This window comes from Camelus bactrianus, chromosome 8, assembly GCF_048773025.1.
Source record: "Camelus bactrianus isolate YW-2024 breed Bactrian camel chromosome 8, ASM4877302v1, whole genome shotgun sequence".
Taxonomy (NCBI): Eukaryota; Metazoa; Chordata; class Mammalia; order Artiodactyla; family Camelidae; genus Camelus; species Camelus bactrianus.
This window is the reverse complement of record NC_133546.1, coordinates 4,678,225-4,694,561: the sequence shown is the minus strand read 5'-3', so window position 1 is coordinate 4,694,561 and position 16,337 is coordinate 4,678,225. Positions and strand designations below refer to the sequence as shown.

At 34.5% G+C, this 16,337-nt stretch overlaps 1 protein-coding gene across 7 annotated transcripts in view; it reads left to right on the top strand.

The window, feature by feature from the left end:
- QKI (QKI, KH domain containing RNA binding) overlaps positions 1 to 16,337 on the top strand; it is a 142,756-nt gene that overhangs the window by 58,689 nt on the left and 67,730 nt on the right. The gene's annotated exons all lie outside the window — the stretch shown is intronic.

Genomic DNA, 16,337 nt, shown 5'->3' with positions numbered 1-16,337 from the left:
AAGTTTGAAAAATCTAAAATGTTTCTTTTGATGAAATTTAAACGAGAGGGATCAAATGAATAACTTTGGATGTGTGTCATCTCATCAGGAGAGTTAGTAAACAAAAAAAAGGCTTATAACTAGCCAGGTGAGAGTCATTTTCACTTTTACCATGATTTCATGTTGTTTTATAAGTTTTCTAGACATTTTACTTCAAAGTATATTATTCCTGTTTTCTATTTTGCCACATCTTATTTTTTTAGTTTAATTAATAAACTATGTTAAGTATTGTTTTTAGGAAGGTGTGAGTTGCCTTGTTTCCTTTATCCAACAATACTGTGGGGCAGAATACTTTTGAAATTGCTGTGTAAAAAATATTTGACTGCTTTTTAAAAAAAATCTAGATTTTGATTGCGAAAGATTGAATTTATTGTTAGGAAGGGTTTTGTTTTTTGTTTTTTTCTATGTTTTTTTAAATACATTGCCTTGAAAGGAATTTCAAATGATAGACCTGTGATCAGCCTTTGTGAGAGCCTGCGCACTGAATCACTTTTGGAGCTTACGGAATGAATACCAGACCTGTCAGGTATTCTGACCTCACCCTGATCCGCTGCCTTTTGAGTTGATCACTTCATTTCATTTCATTTCATTCATTTCCCCATAACTGACTGGATCTCAATCACTTTCTCTCCTTACAGATGAATACTGACTTAGTAGTTAAATTAGGGGGGAAAGGTTCTTAATAATATTGATTATCTTTAAATTTTATTATAACCTGTGCTTATCAGCTGAGTATTAAAAGATATTTTGAGGCAGGCACGTGAGTTCTCTGTGAGCATATTTAGATGTATTTAAAATCTTTCTTTTTTTTTTTTTTTTTTTTTTTTTAGAATCCTAAAAAAACTTAAGCATATTCTGAATCAGCTGCATGGCAATCTTGTATTGCCATGCAGTTTTAGTTCCTGTGTTTGCACTTAGGTTGCCTTGGCGTTAAGTGATGCTAATTTAATAACCTAGGGACATGAGATAACTCTCAACAACCAAAGGACAAATAAATCTTCACCAAAAGATTAGCATTAGTATATCCTTCAGTTAAACAAATTATGCTATCAGTTAACAAAACGTGTTTTTTCCTCTCCTCAGCCTCTGTTAATTCTGTAGTAATGGCCCTCCACTCACTCCACTCACACACTCACAGGCACTGAGTATTAGAGCTTGGAACTATGTAATGAGACATTACGAGTTCTATTTTCAGTTGAAGTTGAGCCTGAAGAACATTTTCTGCTATCTTTGGCAGAAGAACAGAGTGGTTAAGAGAGTGATCTCTGTGATCACATTGCTTATGTTTGAATCTTGGTTCTATCACTTAAATCTTTATGATCTTAGCAAATCTCTTTGTGCTGTATGAAAGGGGAATAGTAATGTCACTTACCTCTATGATAGTTGTGAGGATTAAATCAGTTCTAAAGCACTTAGAACAGTATTTTGGTGCATAGTAATTGATCAGTTGATGTTAATGATTGTTCTCAATAAATTATATATTAACATTATTAGTACATTTTATGTTTAAACTCTTACATTGTATCATATGGGAATATTACAATTTTTTAAGCTTTGGAAATAGTAGTACTTTGTTGTTGCTTTGTGACCTTTGAACATCCCCTATTCTCATGCTTTACTGTTTTGTTTCCCTGGTAGTTACTGTGTCCATAGTCTGTCCATTTCGTTCTTAAGCACATGTAGAAGCAGTTCACATATATTTTAAAAAAATTTATGCTGTTGTCTACTCAAGTAAAACAAGCCTACAGATTATACACGATGCAAAAAAAAAATAATAAATTGACATTAACAAAATTGACTGCAGATTACATTTTTAGTTTTATTAAAATGTTACAAATGAGCACGCTCTGGGAATATCAAGTTAATTTGAGTGGCCACCGCCTGTTTGATACTATGGTGTGTGGATTCTGTGAAGAATTTATGTATAGATTTATAATACCAGGAGTGTCTTCTGTAATCTTAATTTAAATCTGCAGATAATAAATTATCAACCGAGTCATCTTGGTTTATGCTATAGTTCCTCTACTTACTCATTGAGTTCTTAAAAATGTTAATAAAAGTAAAGTAAAAATGGAAGATACTATCATTTGTTACTTGGCTATTATTTTGAGAAAGAACATGACAAACAGATGGAGACAAAAAGAAATACTGAAGTAAGTAATACGGCTGATGTATATTTCAGGTGTTTGAAGGAAAACTAAAATTTTCTGCAGATTTGTCAGTTTACGTAAAAGCTGAGAAAGGTGGAAAATAAATCTTAATTTATCGATTGCCCAAAATATGATGGAAATGCTGTTTGCCGATTTGTATCCTTCTCTTGACTGATAAACTCAGGGCATTCCATGTCTATTTTAATGGCGTATTTCCCTGGTGTTTGATTAGTACCTGGCACAGAGTAGGAACCAGGAAAAAAAAATATATTAATTCAGCTTTTAACTTTGTTTCCCAAATATATTTGACCACAGTCTCCTTTTTAAGAGATGTCCCTATGACTTCTTGAGGAATTGCAGTGTTGTATGGAACATGACTTACAAGATGTTGTTAGGGAGGCATGTTGTATAATTGCAAACATAGGTAGAATTTCCTAACACATTCATATGTGTTACAAATTTTTCTTAAATCTCTCTTATAGTCCTATTAATTTCATATGGTTAATATGTATTTTAATTAGTTAATATGTGGTATTAGAAAAGTTTAAAAGTGCACATTGTCTGAGAAGAGCATAGGCAGCTGATTTAATCACTCTAGGGACTACTCTTGCTGACAATTTTGGTATGTCTTGTAGGACATTCTTCATGCAGTTACATACACTGTCACATGTGTTACCAAAAGTGAATCATACTATACGTGATACTTTATCATTAGCATTTTATCCTGCAACTCTGTACCTGGCCCTATGTCAGTTCACCAAATTAATGAGCTTTTTAATGTCTAAGACTTTGTGTTGGGTGATAAGAAAGCACACTTAAAGAATGTTTCAAGGCAGTATTGATAGCATGTGCAAAAAGAAGTTTGCTTGATTTGTGGGGGTGGCTTAGACTTTATTTTTATGAAAGATGTTACTGCTGTCTCAACACTTTGAAAATGATCAAATTAATAGTTTTTTGTTTGATATACTAAAGTGGCCATGATGGCCAGTGACAGAACATCAAGTACAAGCATGGTTCCAAACAGCCTGCCTTATTGATCTTGCTGAATACTTGGCTTTCTGACAACTTTGAGGATAAATACAGTGTTTATTTAAAAAAAAAAAAAAAACTCTTCATCGTGGCAAATTTTAAACAGTGTTTATTCATCACCCAGTGTCAGGTTGTCCATCCCCTTTCATGTGCGCCCTCCTTCCCCCACTACCCTCCCTCCCCCTCTGCCTACCAGATGATTTGGGGAGCAAATTCCAGACAATTTCACATGTAAATATTTTATTAGGTGTTTCTAAAATAGAAGGGCTCTTTAATGCTATCGTGTTTGTTTTTTAATCACCAAAACAATTTCTTTGTGTCATTAAATATCTAGTAGGTGCTTATAGTTTCCCCTCTTGGCTCATAAATGTACTTTTTAGAAAAGTCTATTTGAGTGGTATCCAAGTGAGGGCCGTATACATTGCAGTTAATTGATAGATCTTTTAATTCATTCTCACCTTCACCTCCGTTTATCCTTCTTGCAATTTATTTGTAAGAGGACTGAGTTATTTGTACTGAAAAATTCCCATGGCTTTTGCTGATTGCATTTTCATGGTGGTGTTTAACACTTACCTCTGTCCTCTATATTTTTGGTAATTTGGTAGTGAAAAGGGTTTGATCACATTTAGGTCTCCTGCCCTCTCTTTTCTTTTCTTCCTTTTGTAAGAAAATTTCACAAGTCTTGTGGTAGTGGAACATAAAATCTAGTTTCTTCTCTATGTGATTTCAGCAATCCTTGTTGATTGTTTTTTAGCCCCTTTATTTCAGTAGGAACTGCAAAATAGTTATATCTTGTTTCTTTGCTGTTTTTAGCTAGATTTACTTTTTGTAGGAAAGGCTGGTAAATGCTCAGTTCTTTCTTTACTTTAGGTTTAAAATAGTAAGTTGGTTCCTAGGGTTTTTTTTTGTTTTTTTTTTTGAGTATCATTATGGGTGCATTTAAACAATTTTGATGTGTTCATTGCAGTTAGTAATTTTAACTGATGGTCATGTTGTTTAGCCAGGGGGGATCCTGTTCAAGTTCACTTCTAAGTCCTTTTGACACAAATGCAGTAGTTGGGGCTAATAACTTTGTTTCCTGGTGTTTATGATAGTCCAGGCTCATCTTGTAAGATTTCCTCTCCAGATTTGAGATCTGTCATTTCTTTAAGGAACCCTGATTACTATTAGTGAAAAATAGTATTGGGAGACTTCAGTCTGGGAACTAGTGATAGACTTTTTCAGGGCAGAGCTAGGACACACACACACACACACACGTTTAGGAATATAGATACATTTTTACAAGTTCATTCTCATTCAAAATGAAGACGACAGTGTTTTACTTAATTGATCTTGTGTGTATGTTTTCTTTCTTTCTCACCAAAAATCCTGGTTTCTAATGACACAAAATATTTTGTGTATTTCAGAATAAAGCAAATTAGGCTTAGAATAAGAATACAAACACCCTACCAACAATATAGTCAATGAAAATAGTTTTTCCCCAATTCTTACTGTTTTTAAGGATATATGCCACTAGAAATTGAAATTATTATCTTTCGAAACAGTAGTTTTTCAGTGTATAACAGTTATGCTATCATATGGATCAACAGTTAAGCTCATTTGTTACACTTAGTTTTCTAGTTTTAGGAATTGTTTATTTTTCTGTTGCTTGTAAAATACTTACATGGTTCCAAAATCAAATCCACGAAGTAGGGAATTTTCAGAGAAGTCCTGCTTTTATCCCTGTCTCTCTTATCTACTCACCCCTTGCAGTTTGGGTATATTTTAAATTCTGCTGTTTTATATTTAATATTTGGTTTATCCTTCCATTTCTTCATATTCACATAAAATTATGTAAGTAATTTCTCACTTCCTTCATAGATAATTATATACTCTACTTTTCTACACTTTGCTTTTTTGTTTGTTTGGTTTTTTTGACTTAACAGTATATCATTGAGCTCACTTAATAAGAGTATATAGAGATAGTCTTTATTCCTTTTAATAAAGCCATCATTCTATTGTGTGGATATACAGTAAATTATTCCAACATTCCCCTATTACTGGGCATTTAGATTGTTTCTAGGCTTTTGCTGTTAAACATAGGGAGAGTGCTATACTGAATAGTTTTTATATACATTTTTACAGTGTACTTGCTAGTTTATGTTTGGGATAGAATTCTAGAAGTGGTGTCACAATATATTGGTAGCTAGTGCTAAATCCTTCTATGGATTATTTTAATTTTGCATTACCATCAACAATGTATGAGAATGCCAGCTTCCCAACAGATTCACTGACAGAGTTCAACTTTTATATAAGGCACTTTTAAAGAAGCTGTTCCATAAGTATATATGTGTGTGTGTCTTTACAAGGTCATTTAAATGAGCAATGCAGCTATCTCTAGTTTCCCAGTTAGACATTTGTTTGCAGTATATTTCTTATTTTTCCATTGAACCAACTTATAAATAATGGTAAGACATAGTTGAAATGATATTGGCATAACTGGTATTAAGGTACATTATAGTTGTAATAAACTTCTGGTTGGGTCCAAGAAACTAATTACTATTTAAAATGTTTTCGAGAGGAAAAATGCTGTAATTTTCTATTAGTTTACACAGCCTTTCTCAGCTAGAGTTTCTCATCTGAACCACAGAACGTAGAAGTTCTTCAGTTTTACTCAATGGTTCATAATTAGTAGCATTAGGGATAGCTTTCACCCCAAGAGACTGATGCATTGGCAGTGAACTAATACACAGTATGGTAAACACTGTAACAGGTGTTACACATGGTACTGTGGGAAGTCAGAGAAGATGAGATCTTTTGCAGGTTGAGGATTTTAAGGAAAGCTAGAGGAGATTGTACTGGAGTAGGAATGTACAGGGCAGATGTGTGGAACAGTATTGTAGACATCAGAAGTAGGATCAGCAAGCATATGTTACGCTAATACGCGACCTACTGCAGAGGGAGGTAGAAGGTGTGGGTGAAGCAGGGTGGGTATTGGAGACAAGGCTGGGGTCTGAAGTTGAAGGGCCTCGATTACTGTATTAGAACTTTTTTTTTTTTTTAATTTTGAAAGCAGTGCACTGGCACTCATGTTTTTAAGATAAGAAGTTATGTGATATATTGTTTTAAAAAGATAACTTGGCAGTAGAAGGGTGGGCAGGAGGTAGAAGAGATGGAAGACTGCACATGGCCAAGTCTTAGATCCTCTGATCTTAATTCTTCTTTGAATTCAAAACAAAATAATCTCTTAAAACCCTAGAGGCTTTGACATATTTTATGACAGTCCTATGTCTCAGGTGTCCTACTCTAGCTATAAACTAATTCCCTAGGAACTTTAGTCCTCCTCTACCTCCCCTCACCCCCTGCTTTTTTTTTTTTTTTAATGTTGTGGAACACAACATTGAATTCAGCCCCAAAAGTGATTGATTGATTTCTTTTTTGAAGAGAGAAGAAGGCCTGCCTTTCTAGAAGAGTTTTAAATCATTGATTTTCAAATAACCTGCCATAAAAGACAATTACAACAAAATTCCAACTCATTGTAGACTAATTCTTTTGTAAAATATAATGAAATTAATTATCAGAGAAATGGAATTTTTAAGACAATTTTCATCCTGTTTTAAAGGTTTTCATATTAACAGACAAAGTTTATCCAGTCGGAATGCTGTAAAAGTTTCTAAACACACTTTGCTTTCTCTGCTTACAGCCTATACTTTCAGCAGCACTGGTTTAATTACCAGCTTGCTATGTGATCTGATGTTTTTTCAGGATTGTAAACCAGTTCTACCATGTCCTCTCTTTCTCTCCTTTGCTTCCTTCTTCTCATATCCTTCTTTTTGCTGTGAGTGTTTTGAAAGTAAATTGCGGTTTGGAATATTCACTTTCTAAGTTTTGTTTCTGGTTACATGTTCATTTTGTACTCAAGTGATACAGCCTTGTTTTAAAATAGAAGAGTATAAAACAATGCAATAAAAATTAAAGTATTTATTGCAGATTGGATAGTATCTCAGTACACTTTGCTAGAATAGAGTCACTGCTTTTCCTGTATTAATTGATAAGAAAGATTGGGAGGGTTTGAAATAAAAATTCTACTAGTATTTATTTAAAGACAGTTTTTTAATTTTTAATTTTGAGACATTTTTTGAGGGGTAAAAAGATGGATCCAATGAGAATAAACCTTTGTTTTCATTACTAAAGTAACCTGTAAAACTTAAGCTAATTACTGTGCCATAGATCTAATACCAAGATGAGTTAATTACCCATGTCTAGTGAAATGAGACATGAGTTTGAGTGAAAAGAGAGAGTCCATTTTATCACTAGATGCTGTTAATGAGCCTTTTTAAATTAAGTCTTGATTGGATTGCAGTCAATTTAATTAGGGAATCTTTGAGCACCTTAGAGTGTGTTATATATAACAGATTTTCAGAGGATTCAGTTCTCTCTTGACCAGAATTAGTAGTGGAATGTTGCTTATGTGTTTATCATTATGCTGCATCAATTGATTTTCTTTTTTAGAATCCTTTAAGAAAAGTCTTTGGAAAAATCTTTTTCAGTTATATTAGTAATAAATTATTAGGCAATTTCATAGGCCTAGTGGGCCATCCTATTCTGTCTTACTACTTTTTTTTTTCTTTACCCTTCAGTTATGAAAGATAACTAAAATTATATTGTTGCTCTTTGAATTTTAAAACATTATTTTAAATCATGTGTAATTGTTAACTCTTTGGCTTTTAAAGACATGTATAATTGCTAATGGCTAGTGTTTTTTTAATTTTGAGGAGTTTGTTTGTTTTAATCACAAGTTGTTATAGGACCAGAATGATATCACAGTCTTTGAGTCCAAAAAAATTAAAATGAATCATGGATTATTGAAGTGATTCTTTAAGAATTATTTGTTACTTACAAAAGAGTAAACAGAAATTATAGCAGATACTTATGAATGTTTTTAAAAGATGTTCATAAGTTTTTTAAGTTAAGCTTTGCTGGATTCGGATACCTGTAAAATATTTTAAATATAGAGAACTAATCACTTCATATAGAAAATTGTTTATTTTTCAGATTCTTTTTTTTTATTTTCTTTTTTTTTTAAGCTAATGTTGATTTATTGATTTATAATCATTTTACAATGTTGTGTCAAATTCCAGTGTTCAGCACAATTTTTCAGTTATTCATGGACATATACACACTCATTGTCACATTTTTTCTCTGTGAGTTATCATAACATTTTGTGTATATTTCCCTGTGCTATACAGTGTAGTCTATTCTACAATTTTGAAATCCCAGTCTGTCCCTTCCCACCCTCCACCCCCCTAGTAACCACAAGTCTGTATTCTCTGTCTGTGAGTCTATTTCTGTCCTTATTTTTCAGATTCTTATGTGAAGAAAGTTTTGTATCATTTCACTTTTGTAACTAGTAACATTAATTTCTGACTAGCAGCTTGTTTTCATTTTTCCATTTTTGGCAAGGATGTTTTAAGAAAAGGTGATGTTTTAAGAGAATTCTGGGACAACATGAAATGCAATAATACTCGTATTATGGGGGTCCCAGGAAGAGAGAGAAGGGACCTGAGAAAATTCTTCAAGAGATAATGACCGAAAATTTCCCCAACTTGGGAAAGGAAACAGTCACTCAAGTTCAGGAAGCGCAGAGAATTCTGCATAGGATCAGCCCTAAAAAGGAACATACCAAGGTACAGAGTAATTAGATTGACAAAAATTAAGGTTAAGGAGAAAATACTAAAACTAGCAAGAGAAGAGCAGCAAATAACATATAAGGGAACTCCCATAAGGTTATCAGCTGATTTTTCAGTAGAAACTCTACAGGCCAGAAGGAAGTGGCGTGATATATTTAAAGTGATGAAAGGGAAAAACTTAAAACCAAGAATACTCTATCCATCACGGTTCTCATTCAGATTTGATGGAGAAATCAGAAGCTTCATAGATAAACAAAAGCTAAAAGAATTCAACACTACCAAACCAGCTTTATAACAAATGTTAAAGGAACTTCTCTAGTCATCAAGCCATAAGAAAAGAGAACAAAAAGAAGAAAGAGCAAAAAAAAAGAAACAAACAAACAAAAAACCTATAAAAGGTTGCTTTGGCAGTTCAGGGTCTTCTGTGGTTCCATACAAATTTTGAAATTGTTTGTTCTAGTTCTGTGAGGAATGTCATGAGTATTTTGACAGGGGTTGCATTGGATCTGTAGATTGCTTTGGGTAGTACATCCATTTTAATAATGTTGATTCTTCCAATCCAGGAGCACAAGATATCTTTCCATTTCTTTGTATCATCTTCAATTTCCTTCATCAGTGTTTTACAGTTTTCAGAGTATAGGTAACCTCCTTGGTTAAATTCATTTCTAGGTATTTTATTGTTTTTGGTGCAGTGGAAATGTTTATGCTAGTTATAAAATTCTGGTTTTTGAAGTGAAAGAAAAAAAAGTGAATGAAGAGCTGCAAATGGCAAATATCCTTTTTTATGGATGAGTTATATTCCATTACATATATGTGCTACATCTTCTTTATCTGTTCATCTGTTGATGTGCACTTAGGATGTTTCCATATCTTGGCAATTATAAATAATGTTGCCGTTAATAGTGGGGTGTATGTATCTTTTTGAATTGATGTTTTTGTTTTTTTAGGATTTATGCCAAGAGTGGAATTGCTGGGCCATATGGTGGTCCTACTTTTAGGTTTTTGCAACATCTCCATATTGTTTTCCATAGTGGCTGCATCAATTTACATTCCCACTAACAGTGTACAAGGGTTCCCTTTTCTACACATCCTTCCCAACATTTGTTATTTGTGTTCTTTTTGACGATGGCCATTCTGGCAGGTGTGAGATGATATCTCATTGTGATTTTGATTTGCTTTTCCCTGATATTAGTGATCTTGAGCAACTTTTCATGTTCTTGTTGGCCGTCTGCATTTCCTCTTTTGGAAAAATGTTCAGTTCTTCTGCCCATATTTTAAATGGTTGGTTTGTTTGCTTGCTTGCTGTTTAATTGAAGTACAGTTGATTTAAAATTTGTTAAAAAAAAAACACATACAAAAGAATGTTCATCTCAATAATCATAGAATTATTAATAGTAGTCTAAAGCTTGAGTGAGCATAAATGGATACTTTATGGATTTATTTTTTAATGGATAATTTCTATAATGGAATATTATATAGCAATGAGAATAAACATACAAAATGGGAAAAAATGATGATGTGTCCTCAGCACATCACATTAGCAATTACATAATATTAGTTTGCCCCCATATTGATGGTATTAACTTTCATCATTTGGTTAAAATAGTGTCAGTCATATTTTTTTCACTGTAGAGATACTTTTCTAATCTAAGGGGAATACTTTGAAACTTTGTAAACATACTGTTCCCAACAAAATTTTGCCTAGTGGTTTTAGCATTTCATTACTTAAAGGCTCTGCCCAAATCTGTTATTACTGTAATAGAGTGTTTGCAAACTTGTTATTTTTCTGTCATTCTCTTTACATTAATCAGTTCACATAGAATTGTAATGAAGATACTGCCTGTCACTTCCGATATTTAAGATCTCTTTCTATGTTAATATATTCTCTTCTTCCAGCTCCCCTTGTTGACTTCCAAGGATGTCTCCCCTGAATTCCAGACTGCTTACTGAACACCTGGACTGGGTGGGGTGGGTGGTGATAGTAATGCTGAGGTGGCGCTGGTGGCGGTGGCAGTGGTTGGTAAGGGTGCAACACGTTGAGCACTTGCTGGGATTTAGGTGCTCCTGTCTGCATTCTGTGTGAATTTACTCATTTAATCCTCAGACAGTCCTGTGAGGTAGCTACTGTTGTTGTTCTAATTTTATCCTAGACGAGAAGGAGGCATAGGGGCTATTGAGTATTGCGTTGCTTAGTCAGGATTTGAACCCAGGCTGCCTTGGGCGCAAGTTTCATCACTACATTGTGCTTTTTCCTCAGTAGTCTTCTAGTCTCCTTATTTCCACTCTTCCTCTCTGTCTCTCTAGCAACCAGAGTGAATTTTTAAAATTATCCTGCAGTATGCTTTCATGTGTTAAGTAAGAGTCAGCTCTTCACCGTGGCTGACGAGGCCCTGCCCGGGCTTGTGTCTGGCTGCCTTCCAGGCTTCTGTTCTCTTCCTTTGCCACCTCTGTGATGGAGGCTCTCGCTTTCCATTCCTTCCGCATACTGGTGCTCCCGTGGTAGGGCTTTCTTTGGTCTTGTTAGTCCCTCACCTGGAATTCTCTTCCCCTGATATCTTCATAACTCAGCCCCCACTTCATTTCAGATTTCTGTTCAGTTTCACTCTTTCAGAGACCTTCCGTAACCACTTTGCCCCAAAGTGGCAAACCTCGATGCCTCAGTGCTACTCTTATCCTTCTGGTCCTGCATTTTCCTTTGTATACATCATCACCCCTGACATGCTTTACCTGTTTATTATTGTTTATCTTCCCTCACTAGGGGTGTGTTTGGTGTTGGATGAGAGCAGAGTCCCGTCTGCTTTGTTCACTGCCCTGTCCTCAGTGATAGAGCTGTAAGTACCTGCCACATAGTTGGTACTAAGTAAATGCACATTGAACGATGGAATGGTCTACCTTTTAATTTTGCTTGTAATTATTTTGCATAAAGAAATTATGACCTAAACAGTCAAACTATATTTTATTGTATTGTGGCTTCTGTCTTTAGTATCAGGCTCGGAGGCTTTTACATTCCTCAGTGGTTTATATGGAGATTCGCTATTTTCTGTTATCATTATGATTTTATTTATTCAGTTAAATCTTATATTCTTTTATATATTATTTACTCTATAGGATAAGACAAAAAATTTCACTTTTTTAGTTATTTTGCTTTTTAAAATAATTTTAATGACTTAAATTTTAATCACTTTTGACAGTTTATTTTTTCAATATGTGAGAAATGTCAAATTAGAATTTTTGAAATTCTTAATTCAGTAACAAATGTTTTTTAATTTTTTAAGGAATTTTTTTGTACAGTGATTTTGGTTTTGGAGGAATTTGCTCTAATTGTATAGGTAAGAATTTGCCTAGGCAATTAGTTCTGATTTGTCCAGTGGTGCTGTATTTATTGCCAAATGATCTAGGAAAATTAAGAGTAAATGTTTATTAAAAAACTGTAGTGTGTCTAAATCATATTACCTTCATATTTTGATACCATGCTAAGTTTTTCTTCTCAGTACAGCTCTCTGGAAGGGTGACACTAAGTTTTGGTTTGCCCAGTACAGTCTCAGCTATACTTATCATTGAGGCATAATTATTAGTATGTCCTTTCACTTTCACAGTATCCTGATTTGGATGACAAATTACAGAGTCACCCTTAGATGTGGGCATTGTTTTGGTGTTCATTCAGGTTTCTTCTGTAAAACATTATAGCACTCTTATTAAATCTACTTGTATACTGGCTGTCTGAGTTTTGTCATTATGGAATGATACTGTGGCCTTATGAAATTCTTGACAGAAAATGAAAATGTTGCTTTTAATATGTTTCAGAGTGCTGCCCCTAGAATGAGAACTAATTTCTGTATATTTGGAGAAAATAAATTGTGGAAAAATGTGTGCATCAGAGGGTCCTTCTGTCCTTTGATACTTTTTCAGTACATTTTTTTTGTTGTTACTAGTGTCTTGTTGGTGTATTTATATGTGTGTATGTCTTTCTGTCTAGGTATATGGAATGTTGTAGTACTCTATGTCAGAAAGTAAAAAAGTTTCTTCTACCCCACTGCTAAGCAGTGAAATGTCCTGTTTCTATTACCTGATTTGCCTTTAGTTACTATAAATGTTTTTGTTTGATTATTTAAGCTGTGTAGATAATTTATAAAATAAAAGTAATTTTACCTATCCACTTTTATAATTCCCATTGTGTAAGGCAGTTTTCTTTTACTTGTTAATATAAGACAGCCTAAGGTTTTTGCCGTCCAGACAGTTTTGAGCATGTGTTTATATCTTTTCATGCATCTTAAAACCCCAGTAGGTAGTTGTAGTTGTTTAGAAGCATCTCACATCACAAATGGGATAGTTTAGAAGTTAAGAATTTTTTAAATGTAGGTTTTATAGCAGGTTATAATTATCAGAAGAAAATAATGAAGTCACCATGGAACGAGTACATGAGTTTCTGTTTAGAGCATTATGTAACTGGTGGAAGAGTTCTAAATAACAAACTATATATTTGACATGAGGGCAGAAATCAGTTGGTAGGAAATAAACATTATCCTGATCCATTCTCTCTCTGATAGAGACTTTTTTTCAAAATGGAATGTTCTAGTCAAGGTTGAGGTGCATGCAAATACCCCAAATGACCTTTCATGTCTTCTGTCACCACCAGTTAGAGGATGTCTTGTGGGAATGTCTGCGACTGAGTTCAGGATGCTTGTTGCCATCCTTATCTCCTCACCCCAACCTGATCCCCACGCCTTCAGCCCCAGGCTGTTTAATTAGAACTTGCTTTAAGGTATACCCCAAAGCTTATTATCATTTCTCATTAGACTAGTCTTAGTTTGTGCATTTCTTTTCAAGTGAAACGCCTAGATTTGTGCTCTGTCCGATAGGGTAGCTATTGACGATATACGGCTATTTAAATTAAAATTGAATAAAAGAACAGTTGAGCTGCTCAGTCACACAGTCACATTGAAGTGCTCAATAGGGACATGTGACAAGTGGCTGCCCTTTTGGACAACAGATACAGACCATTCTCATTGCTACACAAAGTTCTGTTGGGTAATTCTGCTCTAGGCAGAGCAGATTTATATAGAAAATATAGAGAAATAAAAGGTTGGGGACAGATAATTCCTACTTTTAGCTTTGTATTTTGAAATGGTTTTAAATTTACAGAAGAATTGCAAAAATAATACAGAGATTCTCCCACATGCCTTTTAACCTCACTCACCAATTTTTAACGTTTTCTCACCTTTGTGCTCTCTTTGTATCCTCAGTTCCCTTCCCTCTCTTCACTCTCCCCTTCTCTCCCTTCCACTTTTAATTTGGGATAATTCCCCTTTCTTTGTTTCTTCCTGACATTGTTTTGGGAAAATAAAATTTATGATTAAAAATACTTTAGAGATGATTGTGAATGTTTGACAGGTTTGTACATTTATCTTTTGGAATATAAACCAGATTCTAAGGGTGCTCATTTTGTCTTTTAGGTCTTTCCCTTCCATTGCCATTGATATATTTATGTATTTAGTTATATTCACTCAGAGTCAGTGGTTTCAGTGCTTTTTCCCTTTCTGAAAAAACTCTTTAAATTCATTATAAGAAGTGTTAAAAATAATGCAGAAACATGCTGATGACCGAGCTCTTCTTTTATCCGTCTTCACCTAGATACATGATTTATTTTGGATCAGTCTGTAGTATACAGATAAGACAAGTGATAAGCGAAACCTAATCTGGACACAGCAGGTGAATTTTATTGGCAGTAAAGATACTGTCACTGATGTCATTTTTGAGCAGTTCTCCACTGATAGAATGATTAGGTGAAAAAGGAAAACACTTCATCAAGCTGCCAAGGAAGACCAGGACCCATTGTGACATTAAGTGCCAGGCTTGATGAAAAGTCTGAGAAGCAGTCATAGTGGCATCGCCATGCCCAAACGTATAGTCTTATTTCATTATCATGACCAACAGTGTGCATTTAATATAATCTTAAATGGCAAAGCAATACAACCAAGTCCATTATCTCCTTCATACAATGTAATTTTCTAATTTCTTCTGTGCTTCAATTCCATCTTCTAATCTTCTGCAAAATCAGGCCATTCTTAATTGTCTCTACACACATTTATTCAGATGTTTTCTGTTTAGAAAATTATTTCTTCTTCCTTTCATATTTATTTAATAATTTATTAAGTATTTTTTGATTCCCTACTCTGAGCCAGACATAAAACTGGGAGGTTTTTGTTCCCATGGAGCAAAACTAGAGAGGAAGACAGAAAATAAGTAAGTAAATGAACAAGGCAGTTTAGATAGTGGTAAGTGCTGTGAAGAGAATAACCTCAGGTGGAATGATCAGTGTGATCAGCGTGGAGTGCTTGTAACCAGGGTGGTCAGGCAAGGGCTGTGTAATGAGGTGACGTCTGTCTGACCTGCGTGCGACAAGAGGGTACAATGGGAGCAAGGGGTAAAGGCACTCAGATAGGAATGATACTGGGCTATCTGAGGAATAGCAAGGTCGGCAAGGGCGGAAAGAGTGGGCCATGCGGTTGGAGACATCCTTCTACATAGGTATGGGAAGGAGTTTGAGCAAGAGCAGTTGGAAGTCAATAGAAGGTTTTAAGCAGAGTGGCATGACCTGAAGCCCTTAGAGGTGGATTGTAAAGGGATGTGGGAGACTGGGGAGAGTCAAAGCAAGGAACTTGAGAGTAGACTGCTGCGGTTATGTTTCTGATTCCCTCAGTGAAATGTGGATGTCATTGGTGCCAACTAAAAAATAATGATGTTTTTACCACAGAATTTTAGTCAGCCAGTTTCCTTAAATTTTCTTAGTATAGGAGCATGAAATAGAAAATGCAGAAGAAACACTTTAAAAACTCAAATATAAACAACTGACACAACTTAATACATTCTTTAAAAAAGAGGAGGAAAAAAAGCCAACAAGCACTTTATAAATTAGTTGAATAGGACTTGAGGTTAAGAAGCAAAAGTGTAATTTAAAACCTGTAAGTAAAGTTAATTACCAGGGTAGAGACAATATGTGAGTACATTTTGCAGGAACATCGGTGACCATTTTAGTTTTTGAAGTCACACCTCGACATAGGTAACAATCTTTCATCTTCGTGAAGTATAAATGTTTCCTCCCTCGCCAATATACATGATTCTTTTCCACGCTAATACCTGCATGTAGTTTATAATGTAAACCTGTTAAGTAAGATGAACAGAGTCTCTCAGTCAGGTGGTTGGAATATTTAGGAATAATAGGTTCCATTTAACAAAATTTTAAATTGTATGTTAAAAAAAATTTCTTGACAAGTCTTGAAGGAACTCTAAAAGGACAATGTGAATTAGAGTGTGTTCTTTCCTTTGGTCACTTACCATGCCTCCCCTGACCCAGCACAGGCATATATATACACGGGAACTGGGTTGCCAAGAGACATTTATTCCAAGGATGTGTTTTGAATGTTTTTAACATTTAAAAAAAAAAAAACCC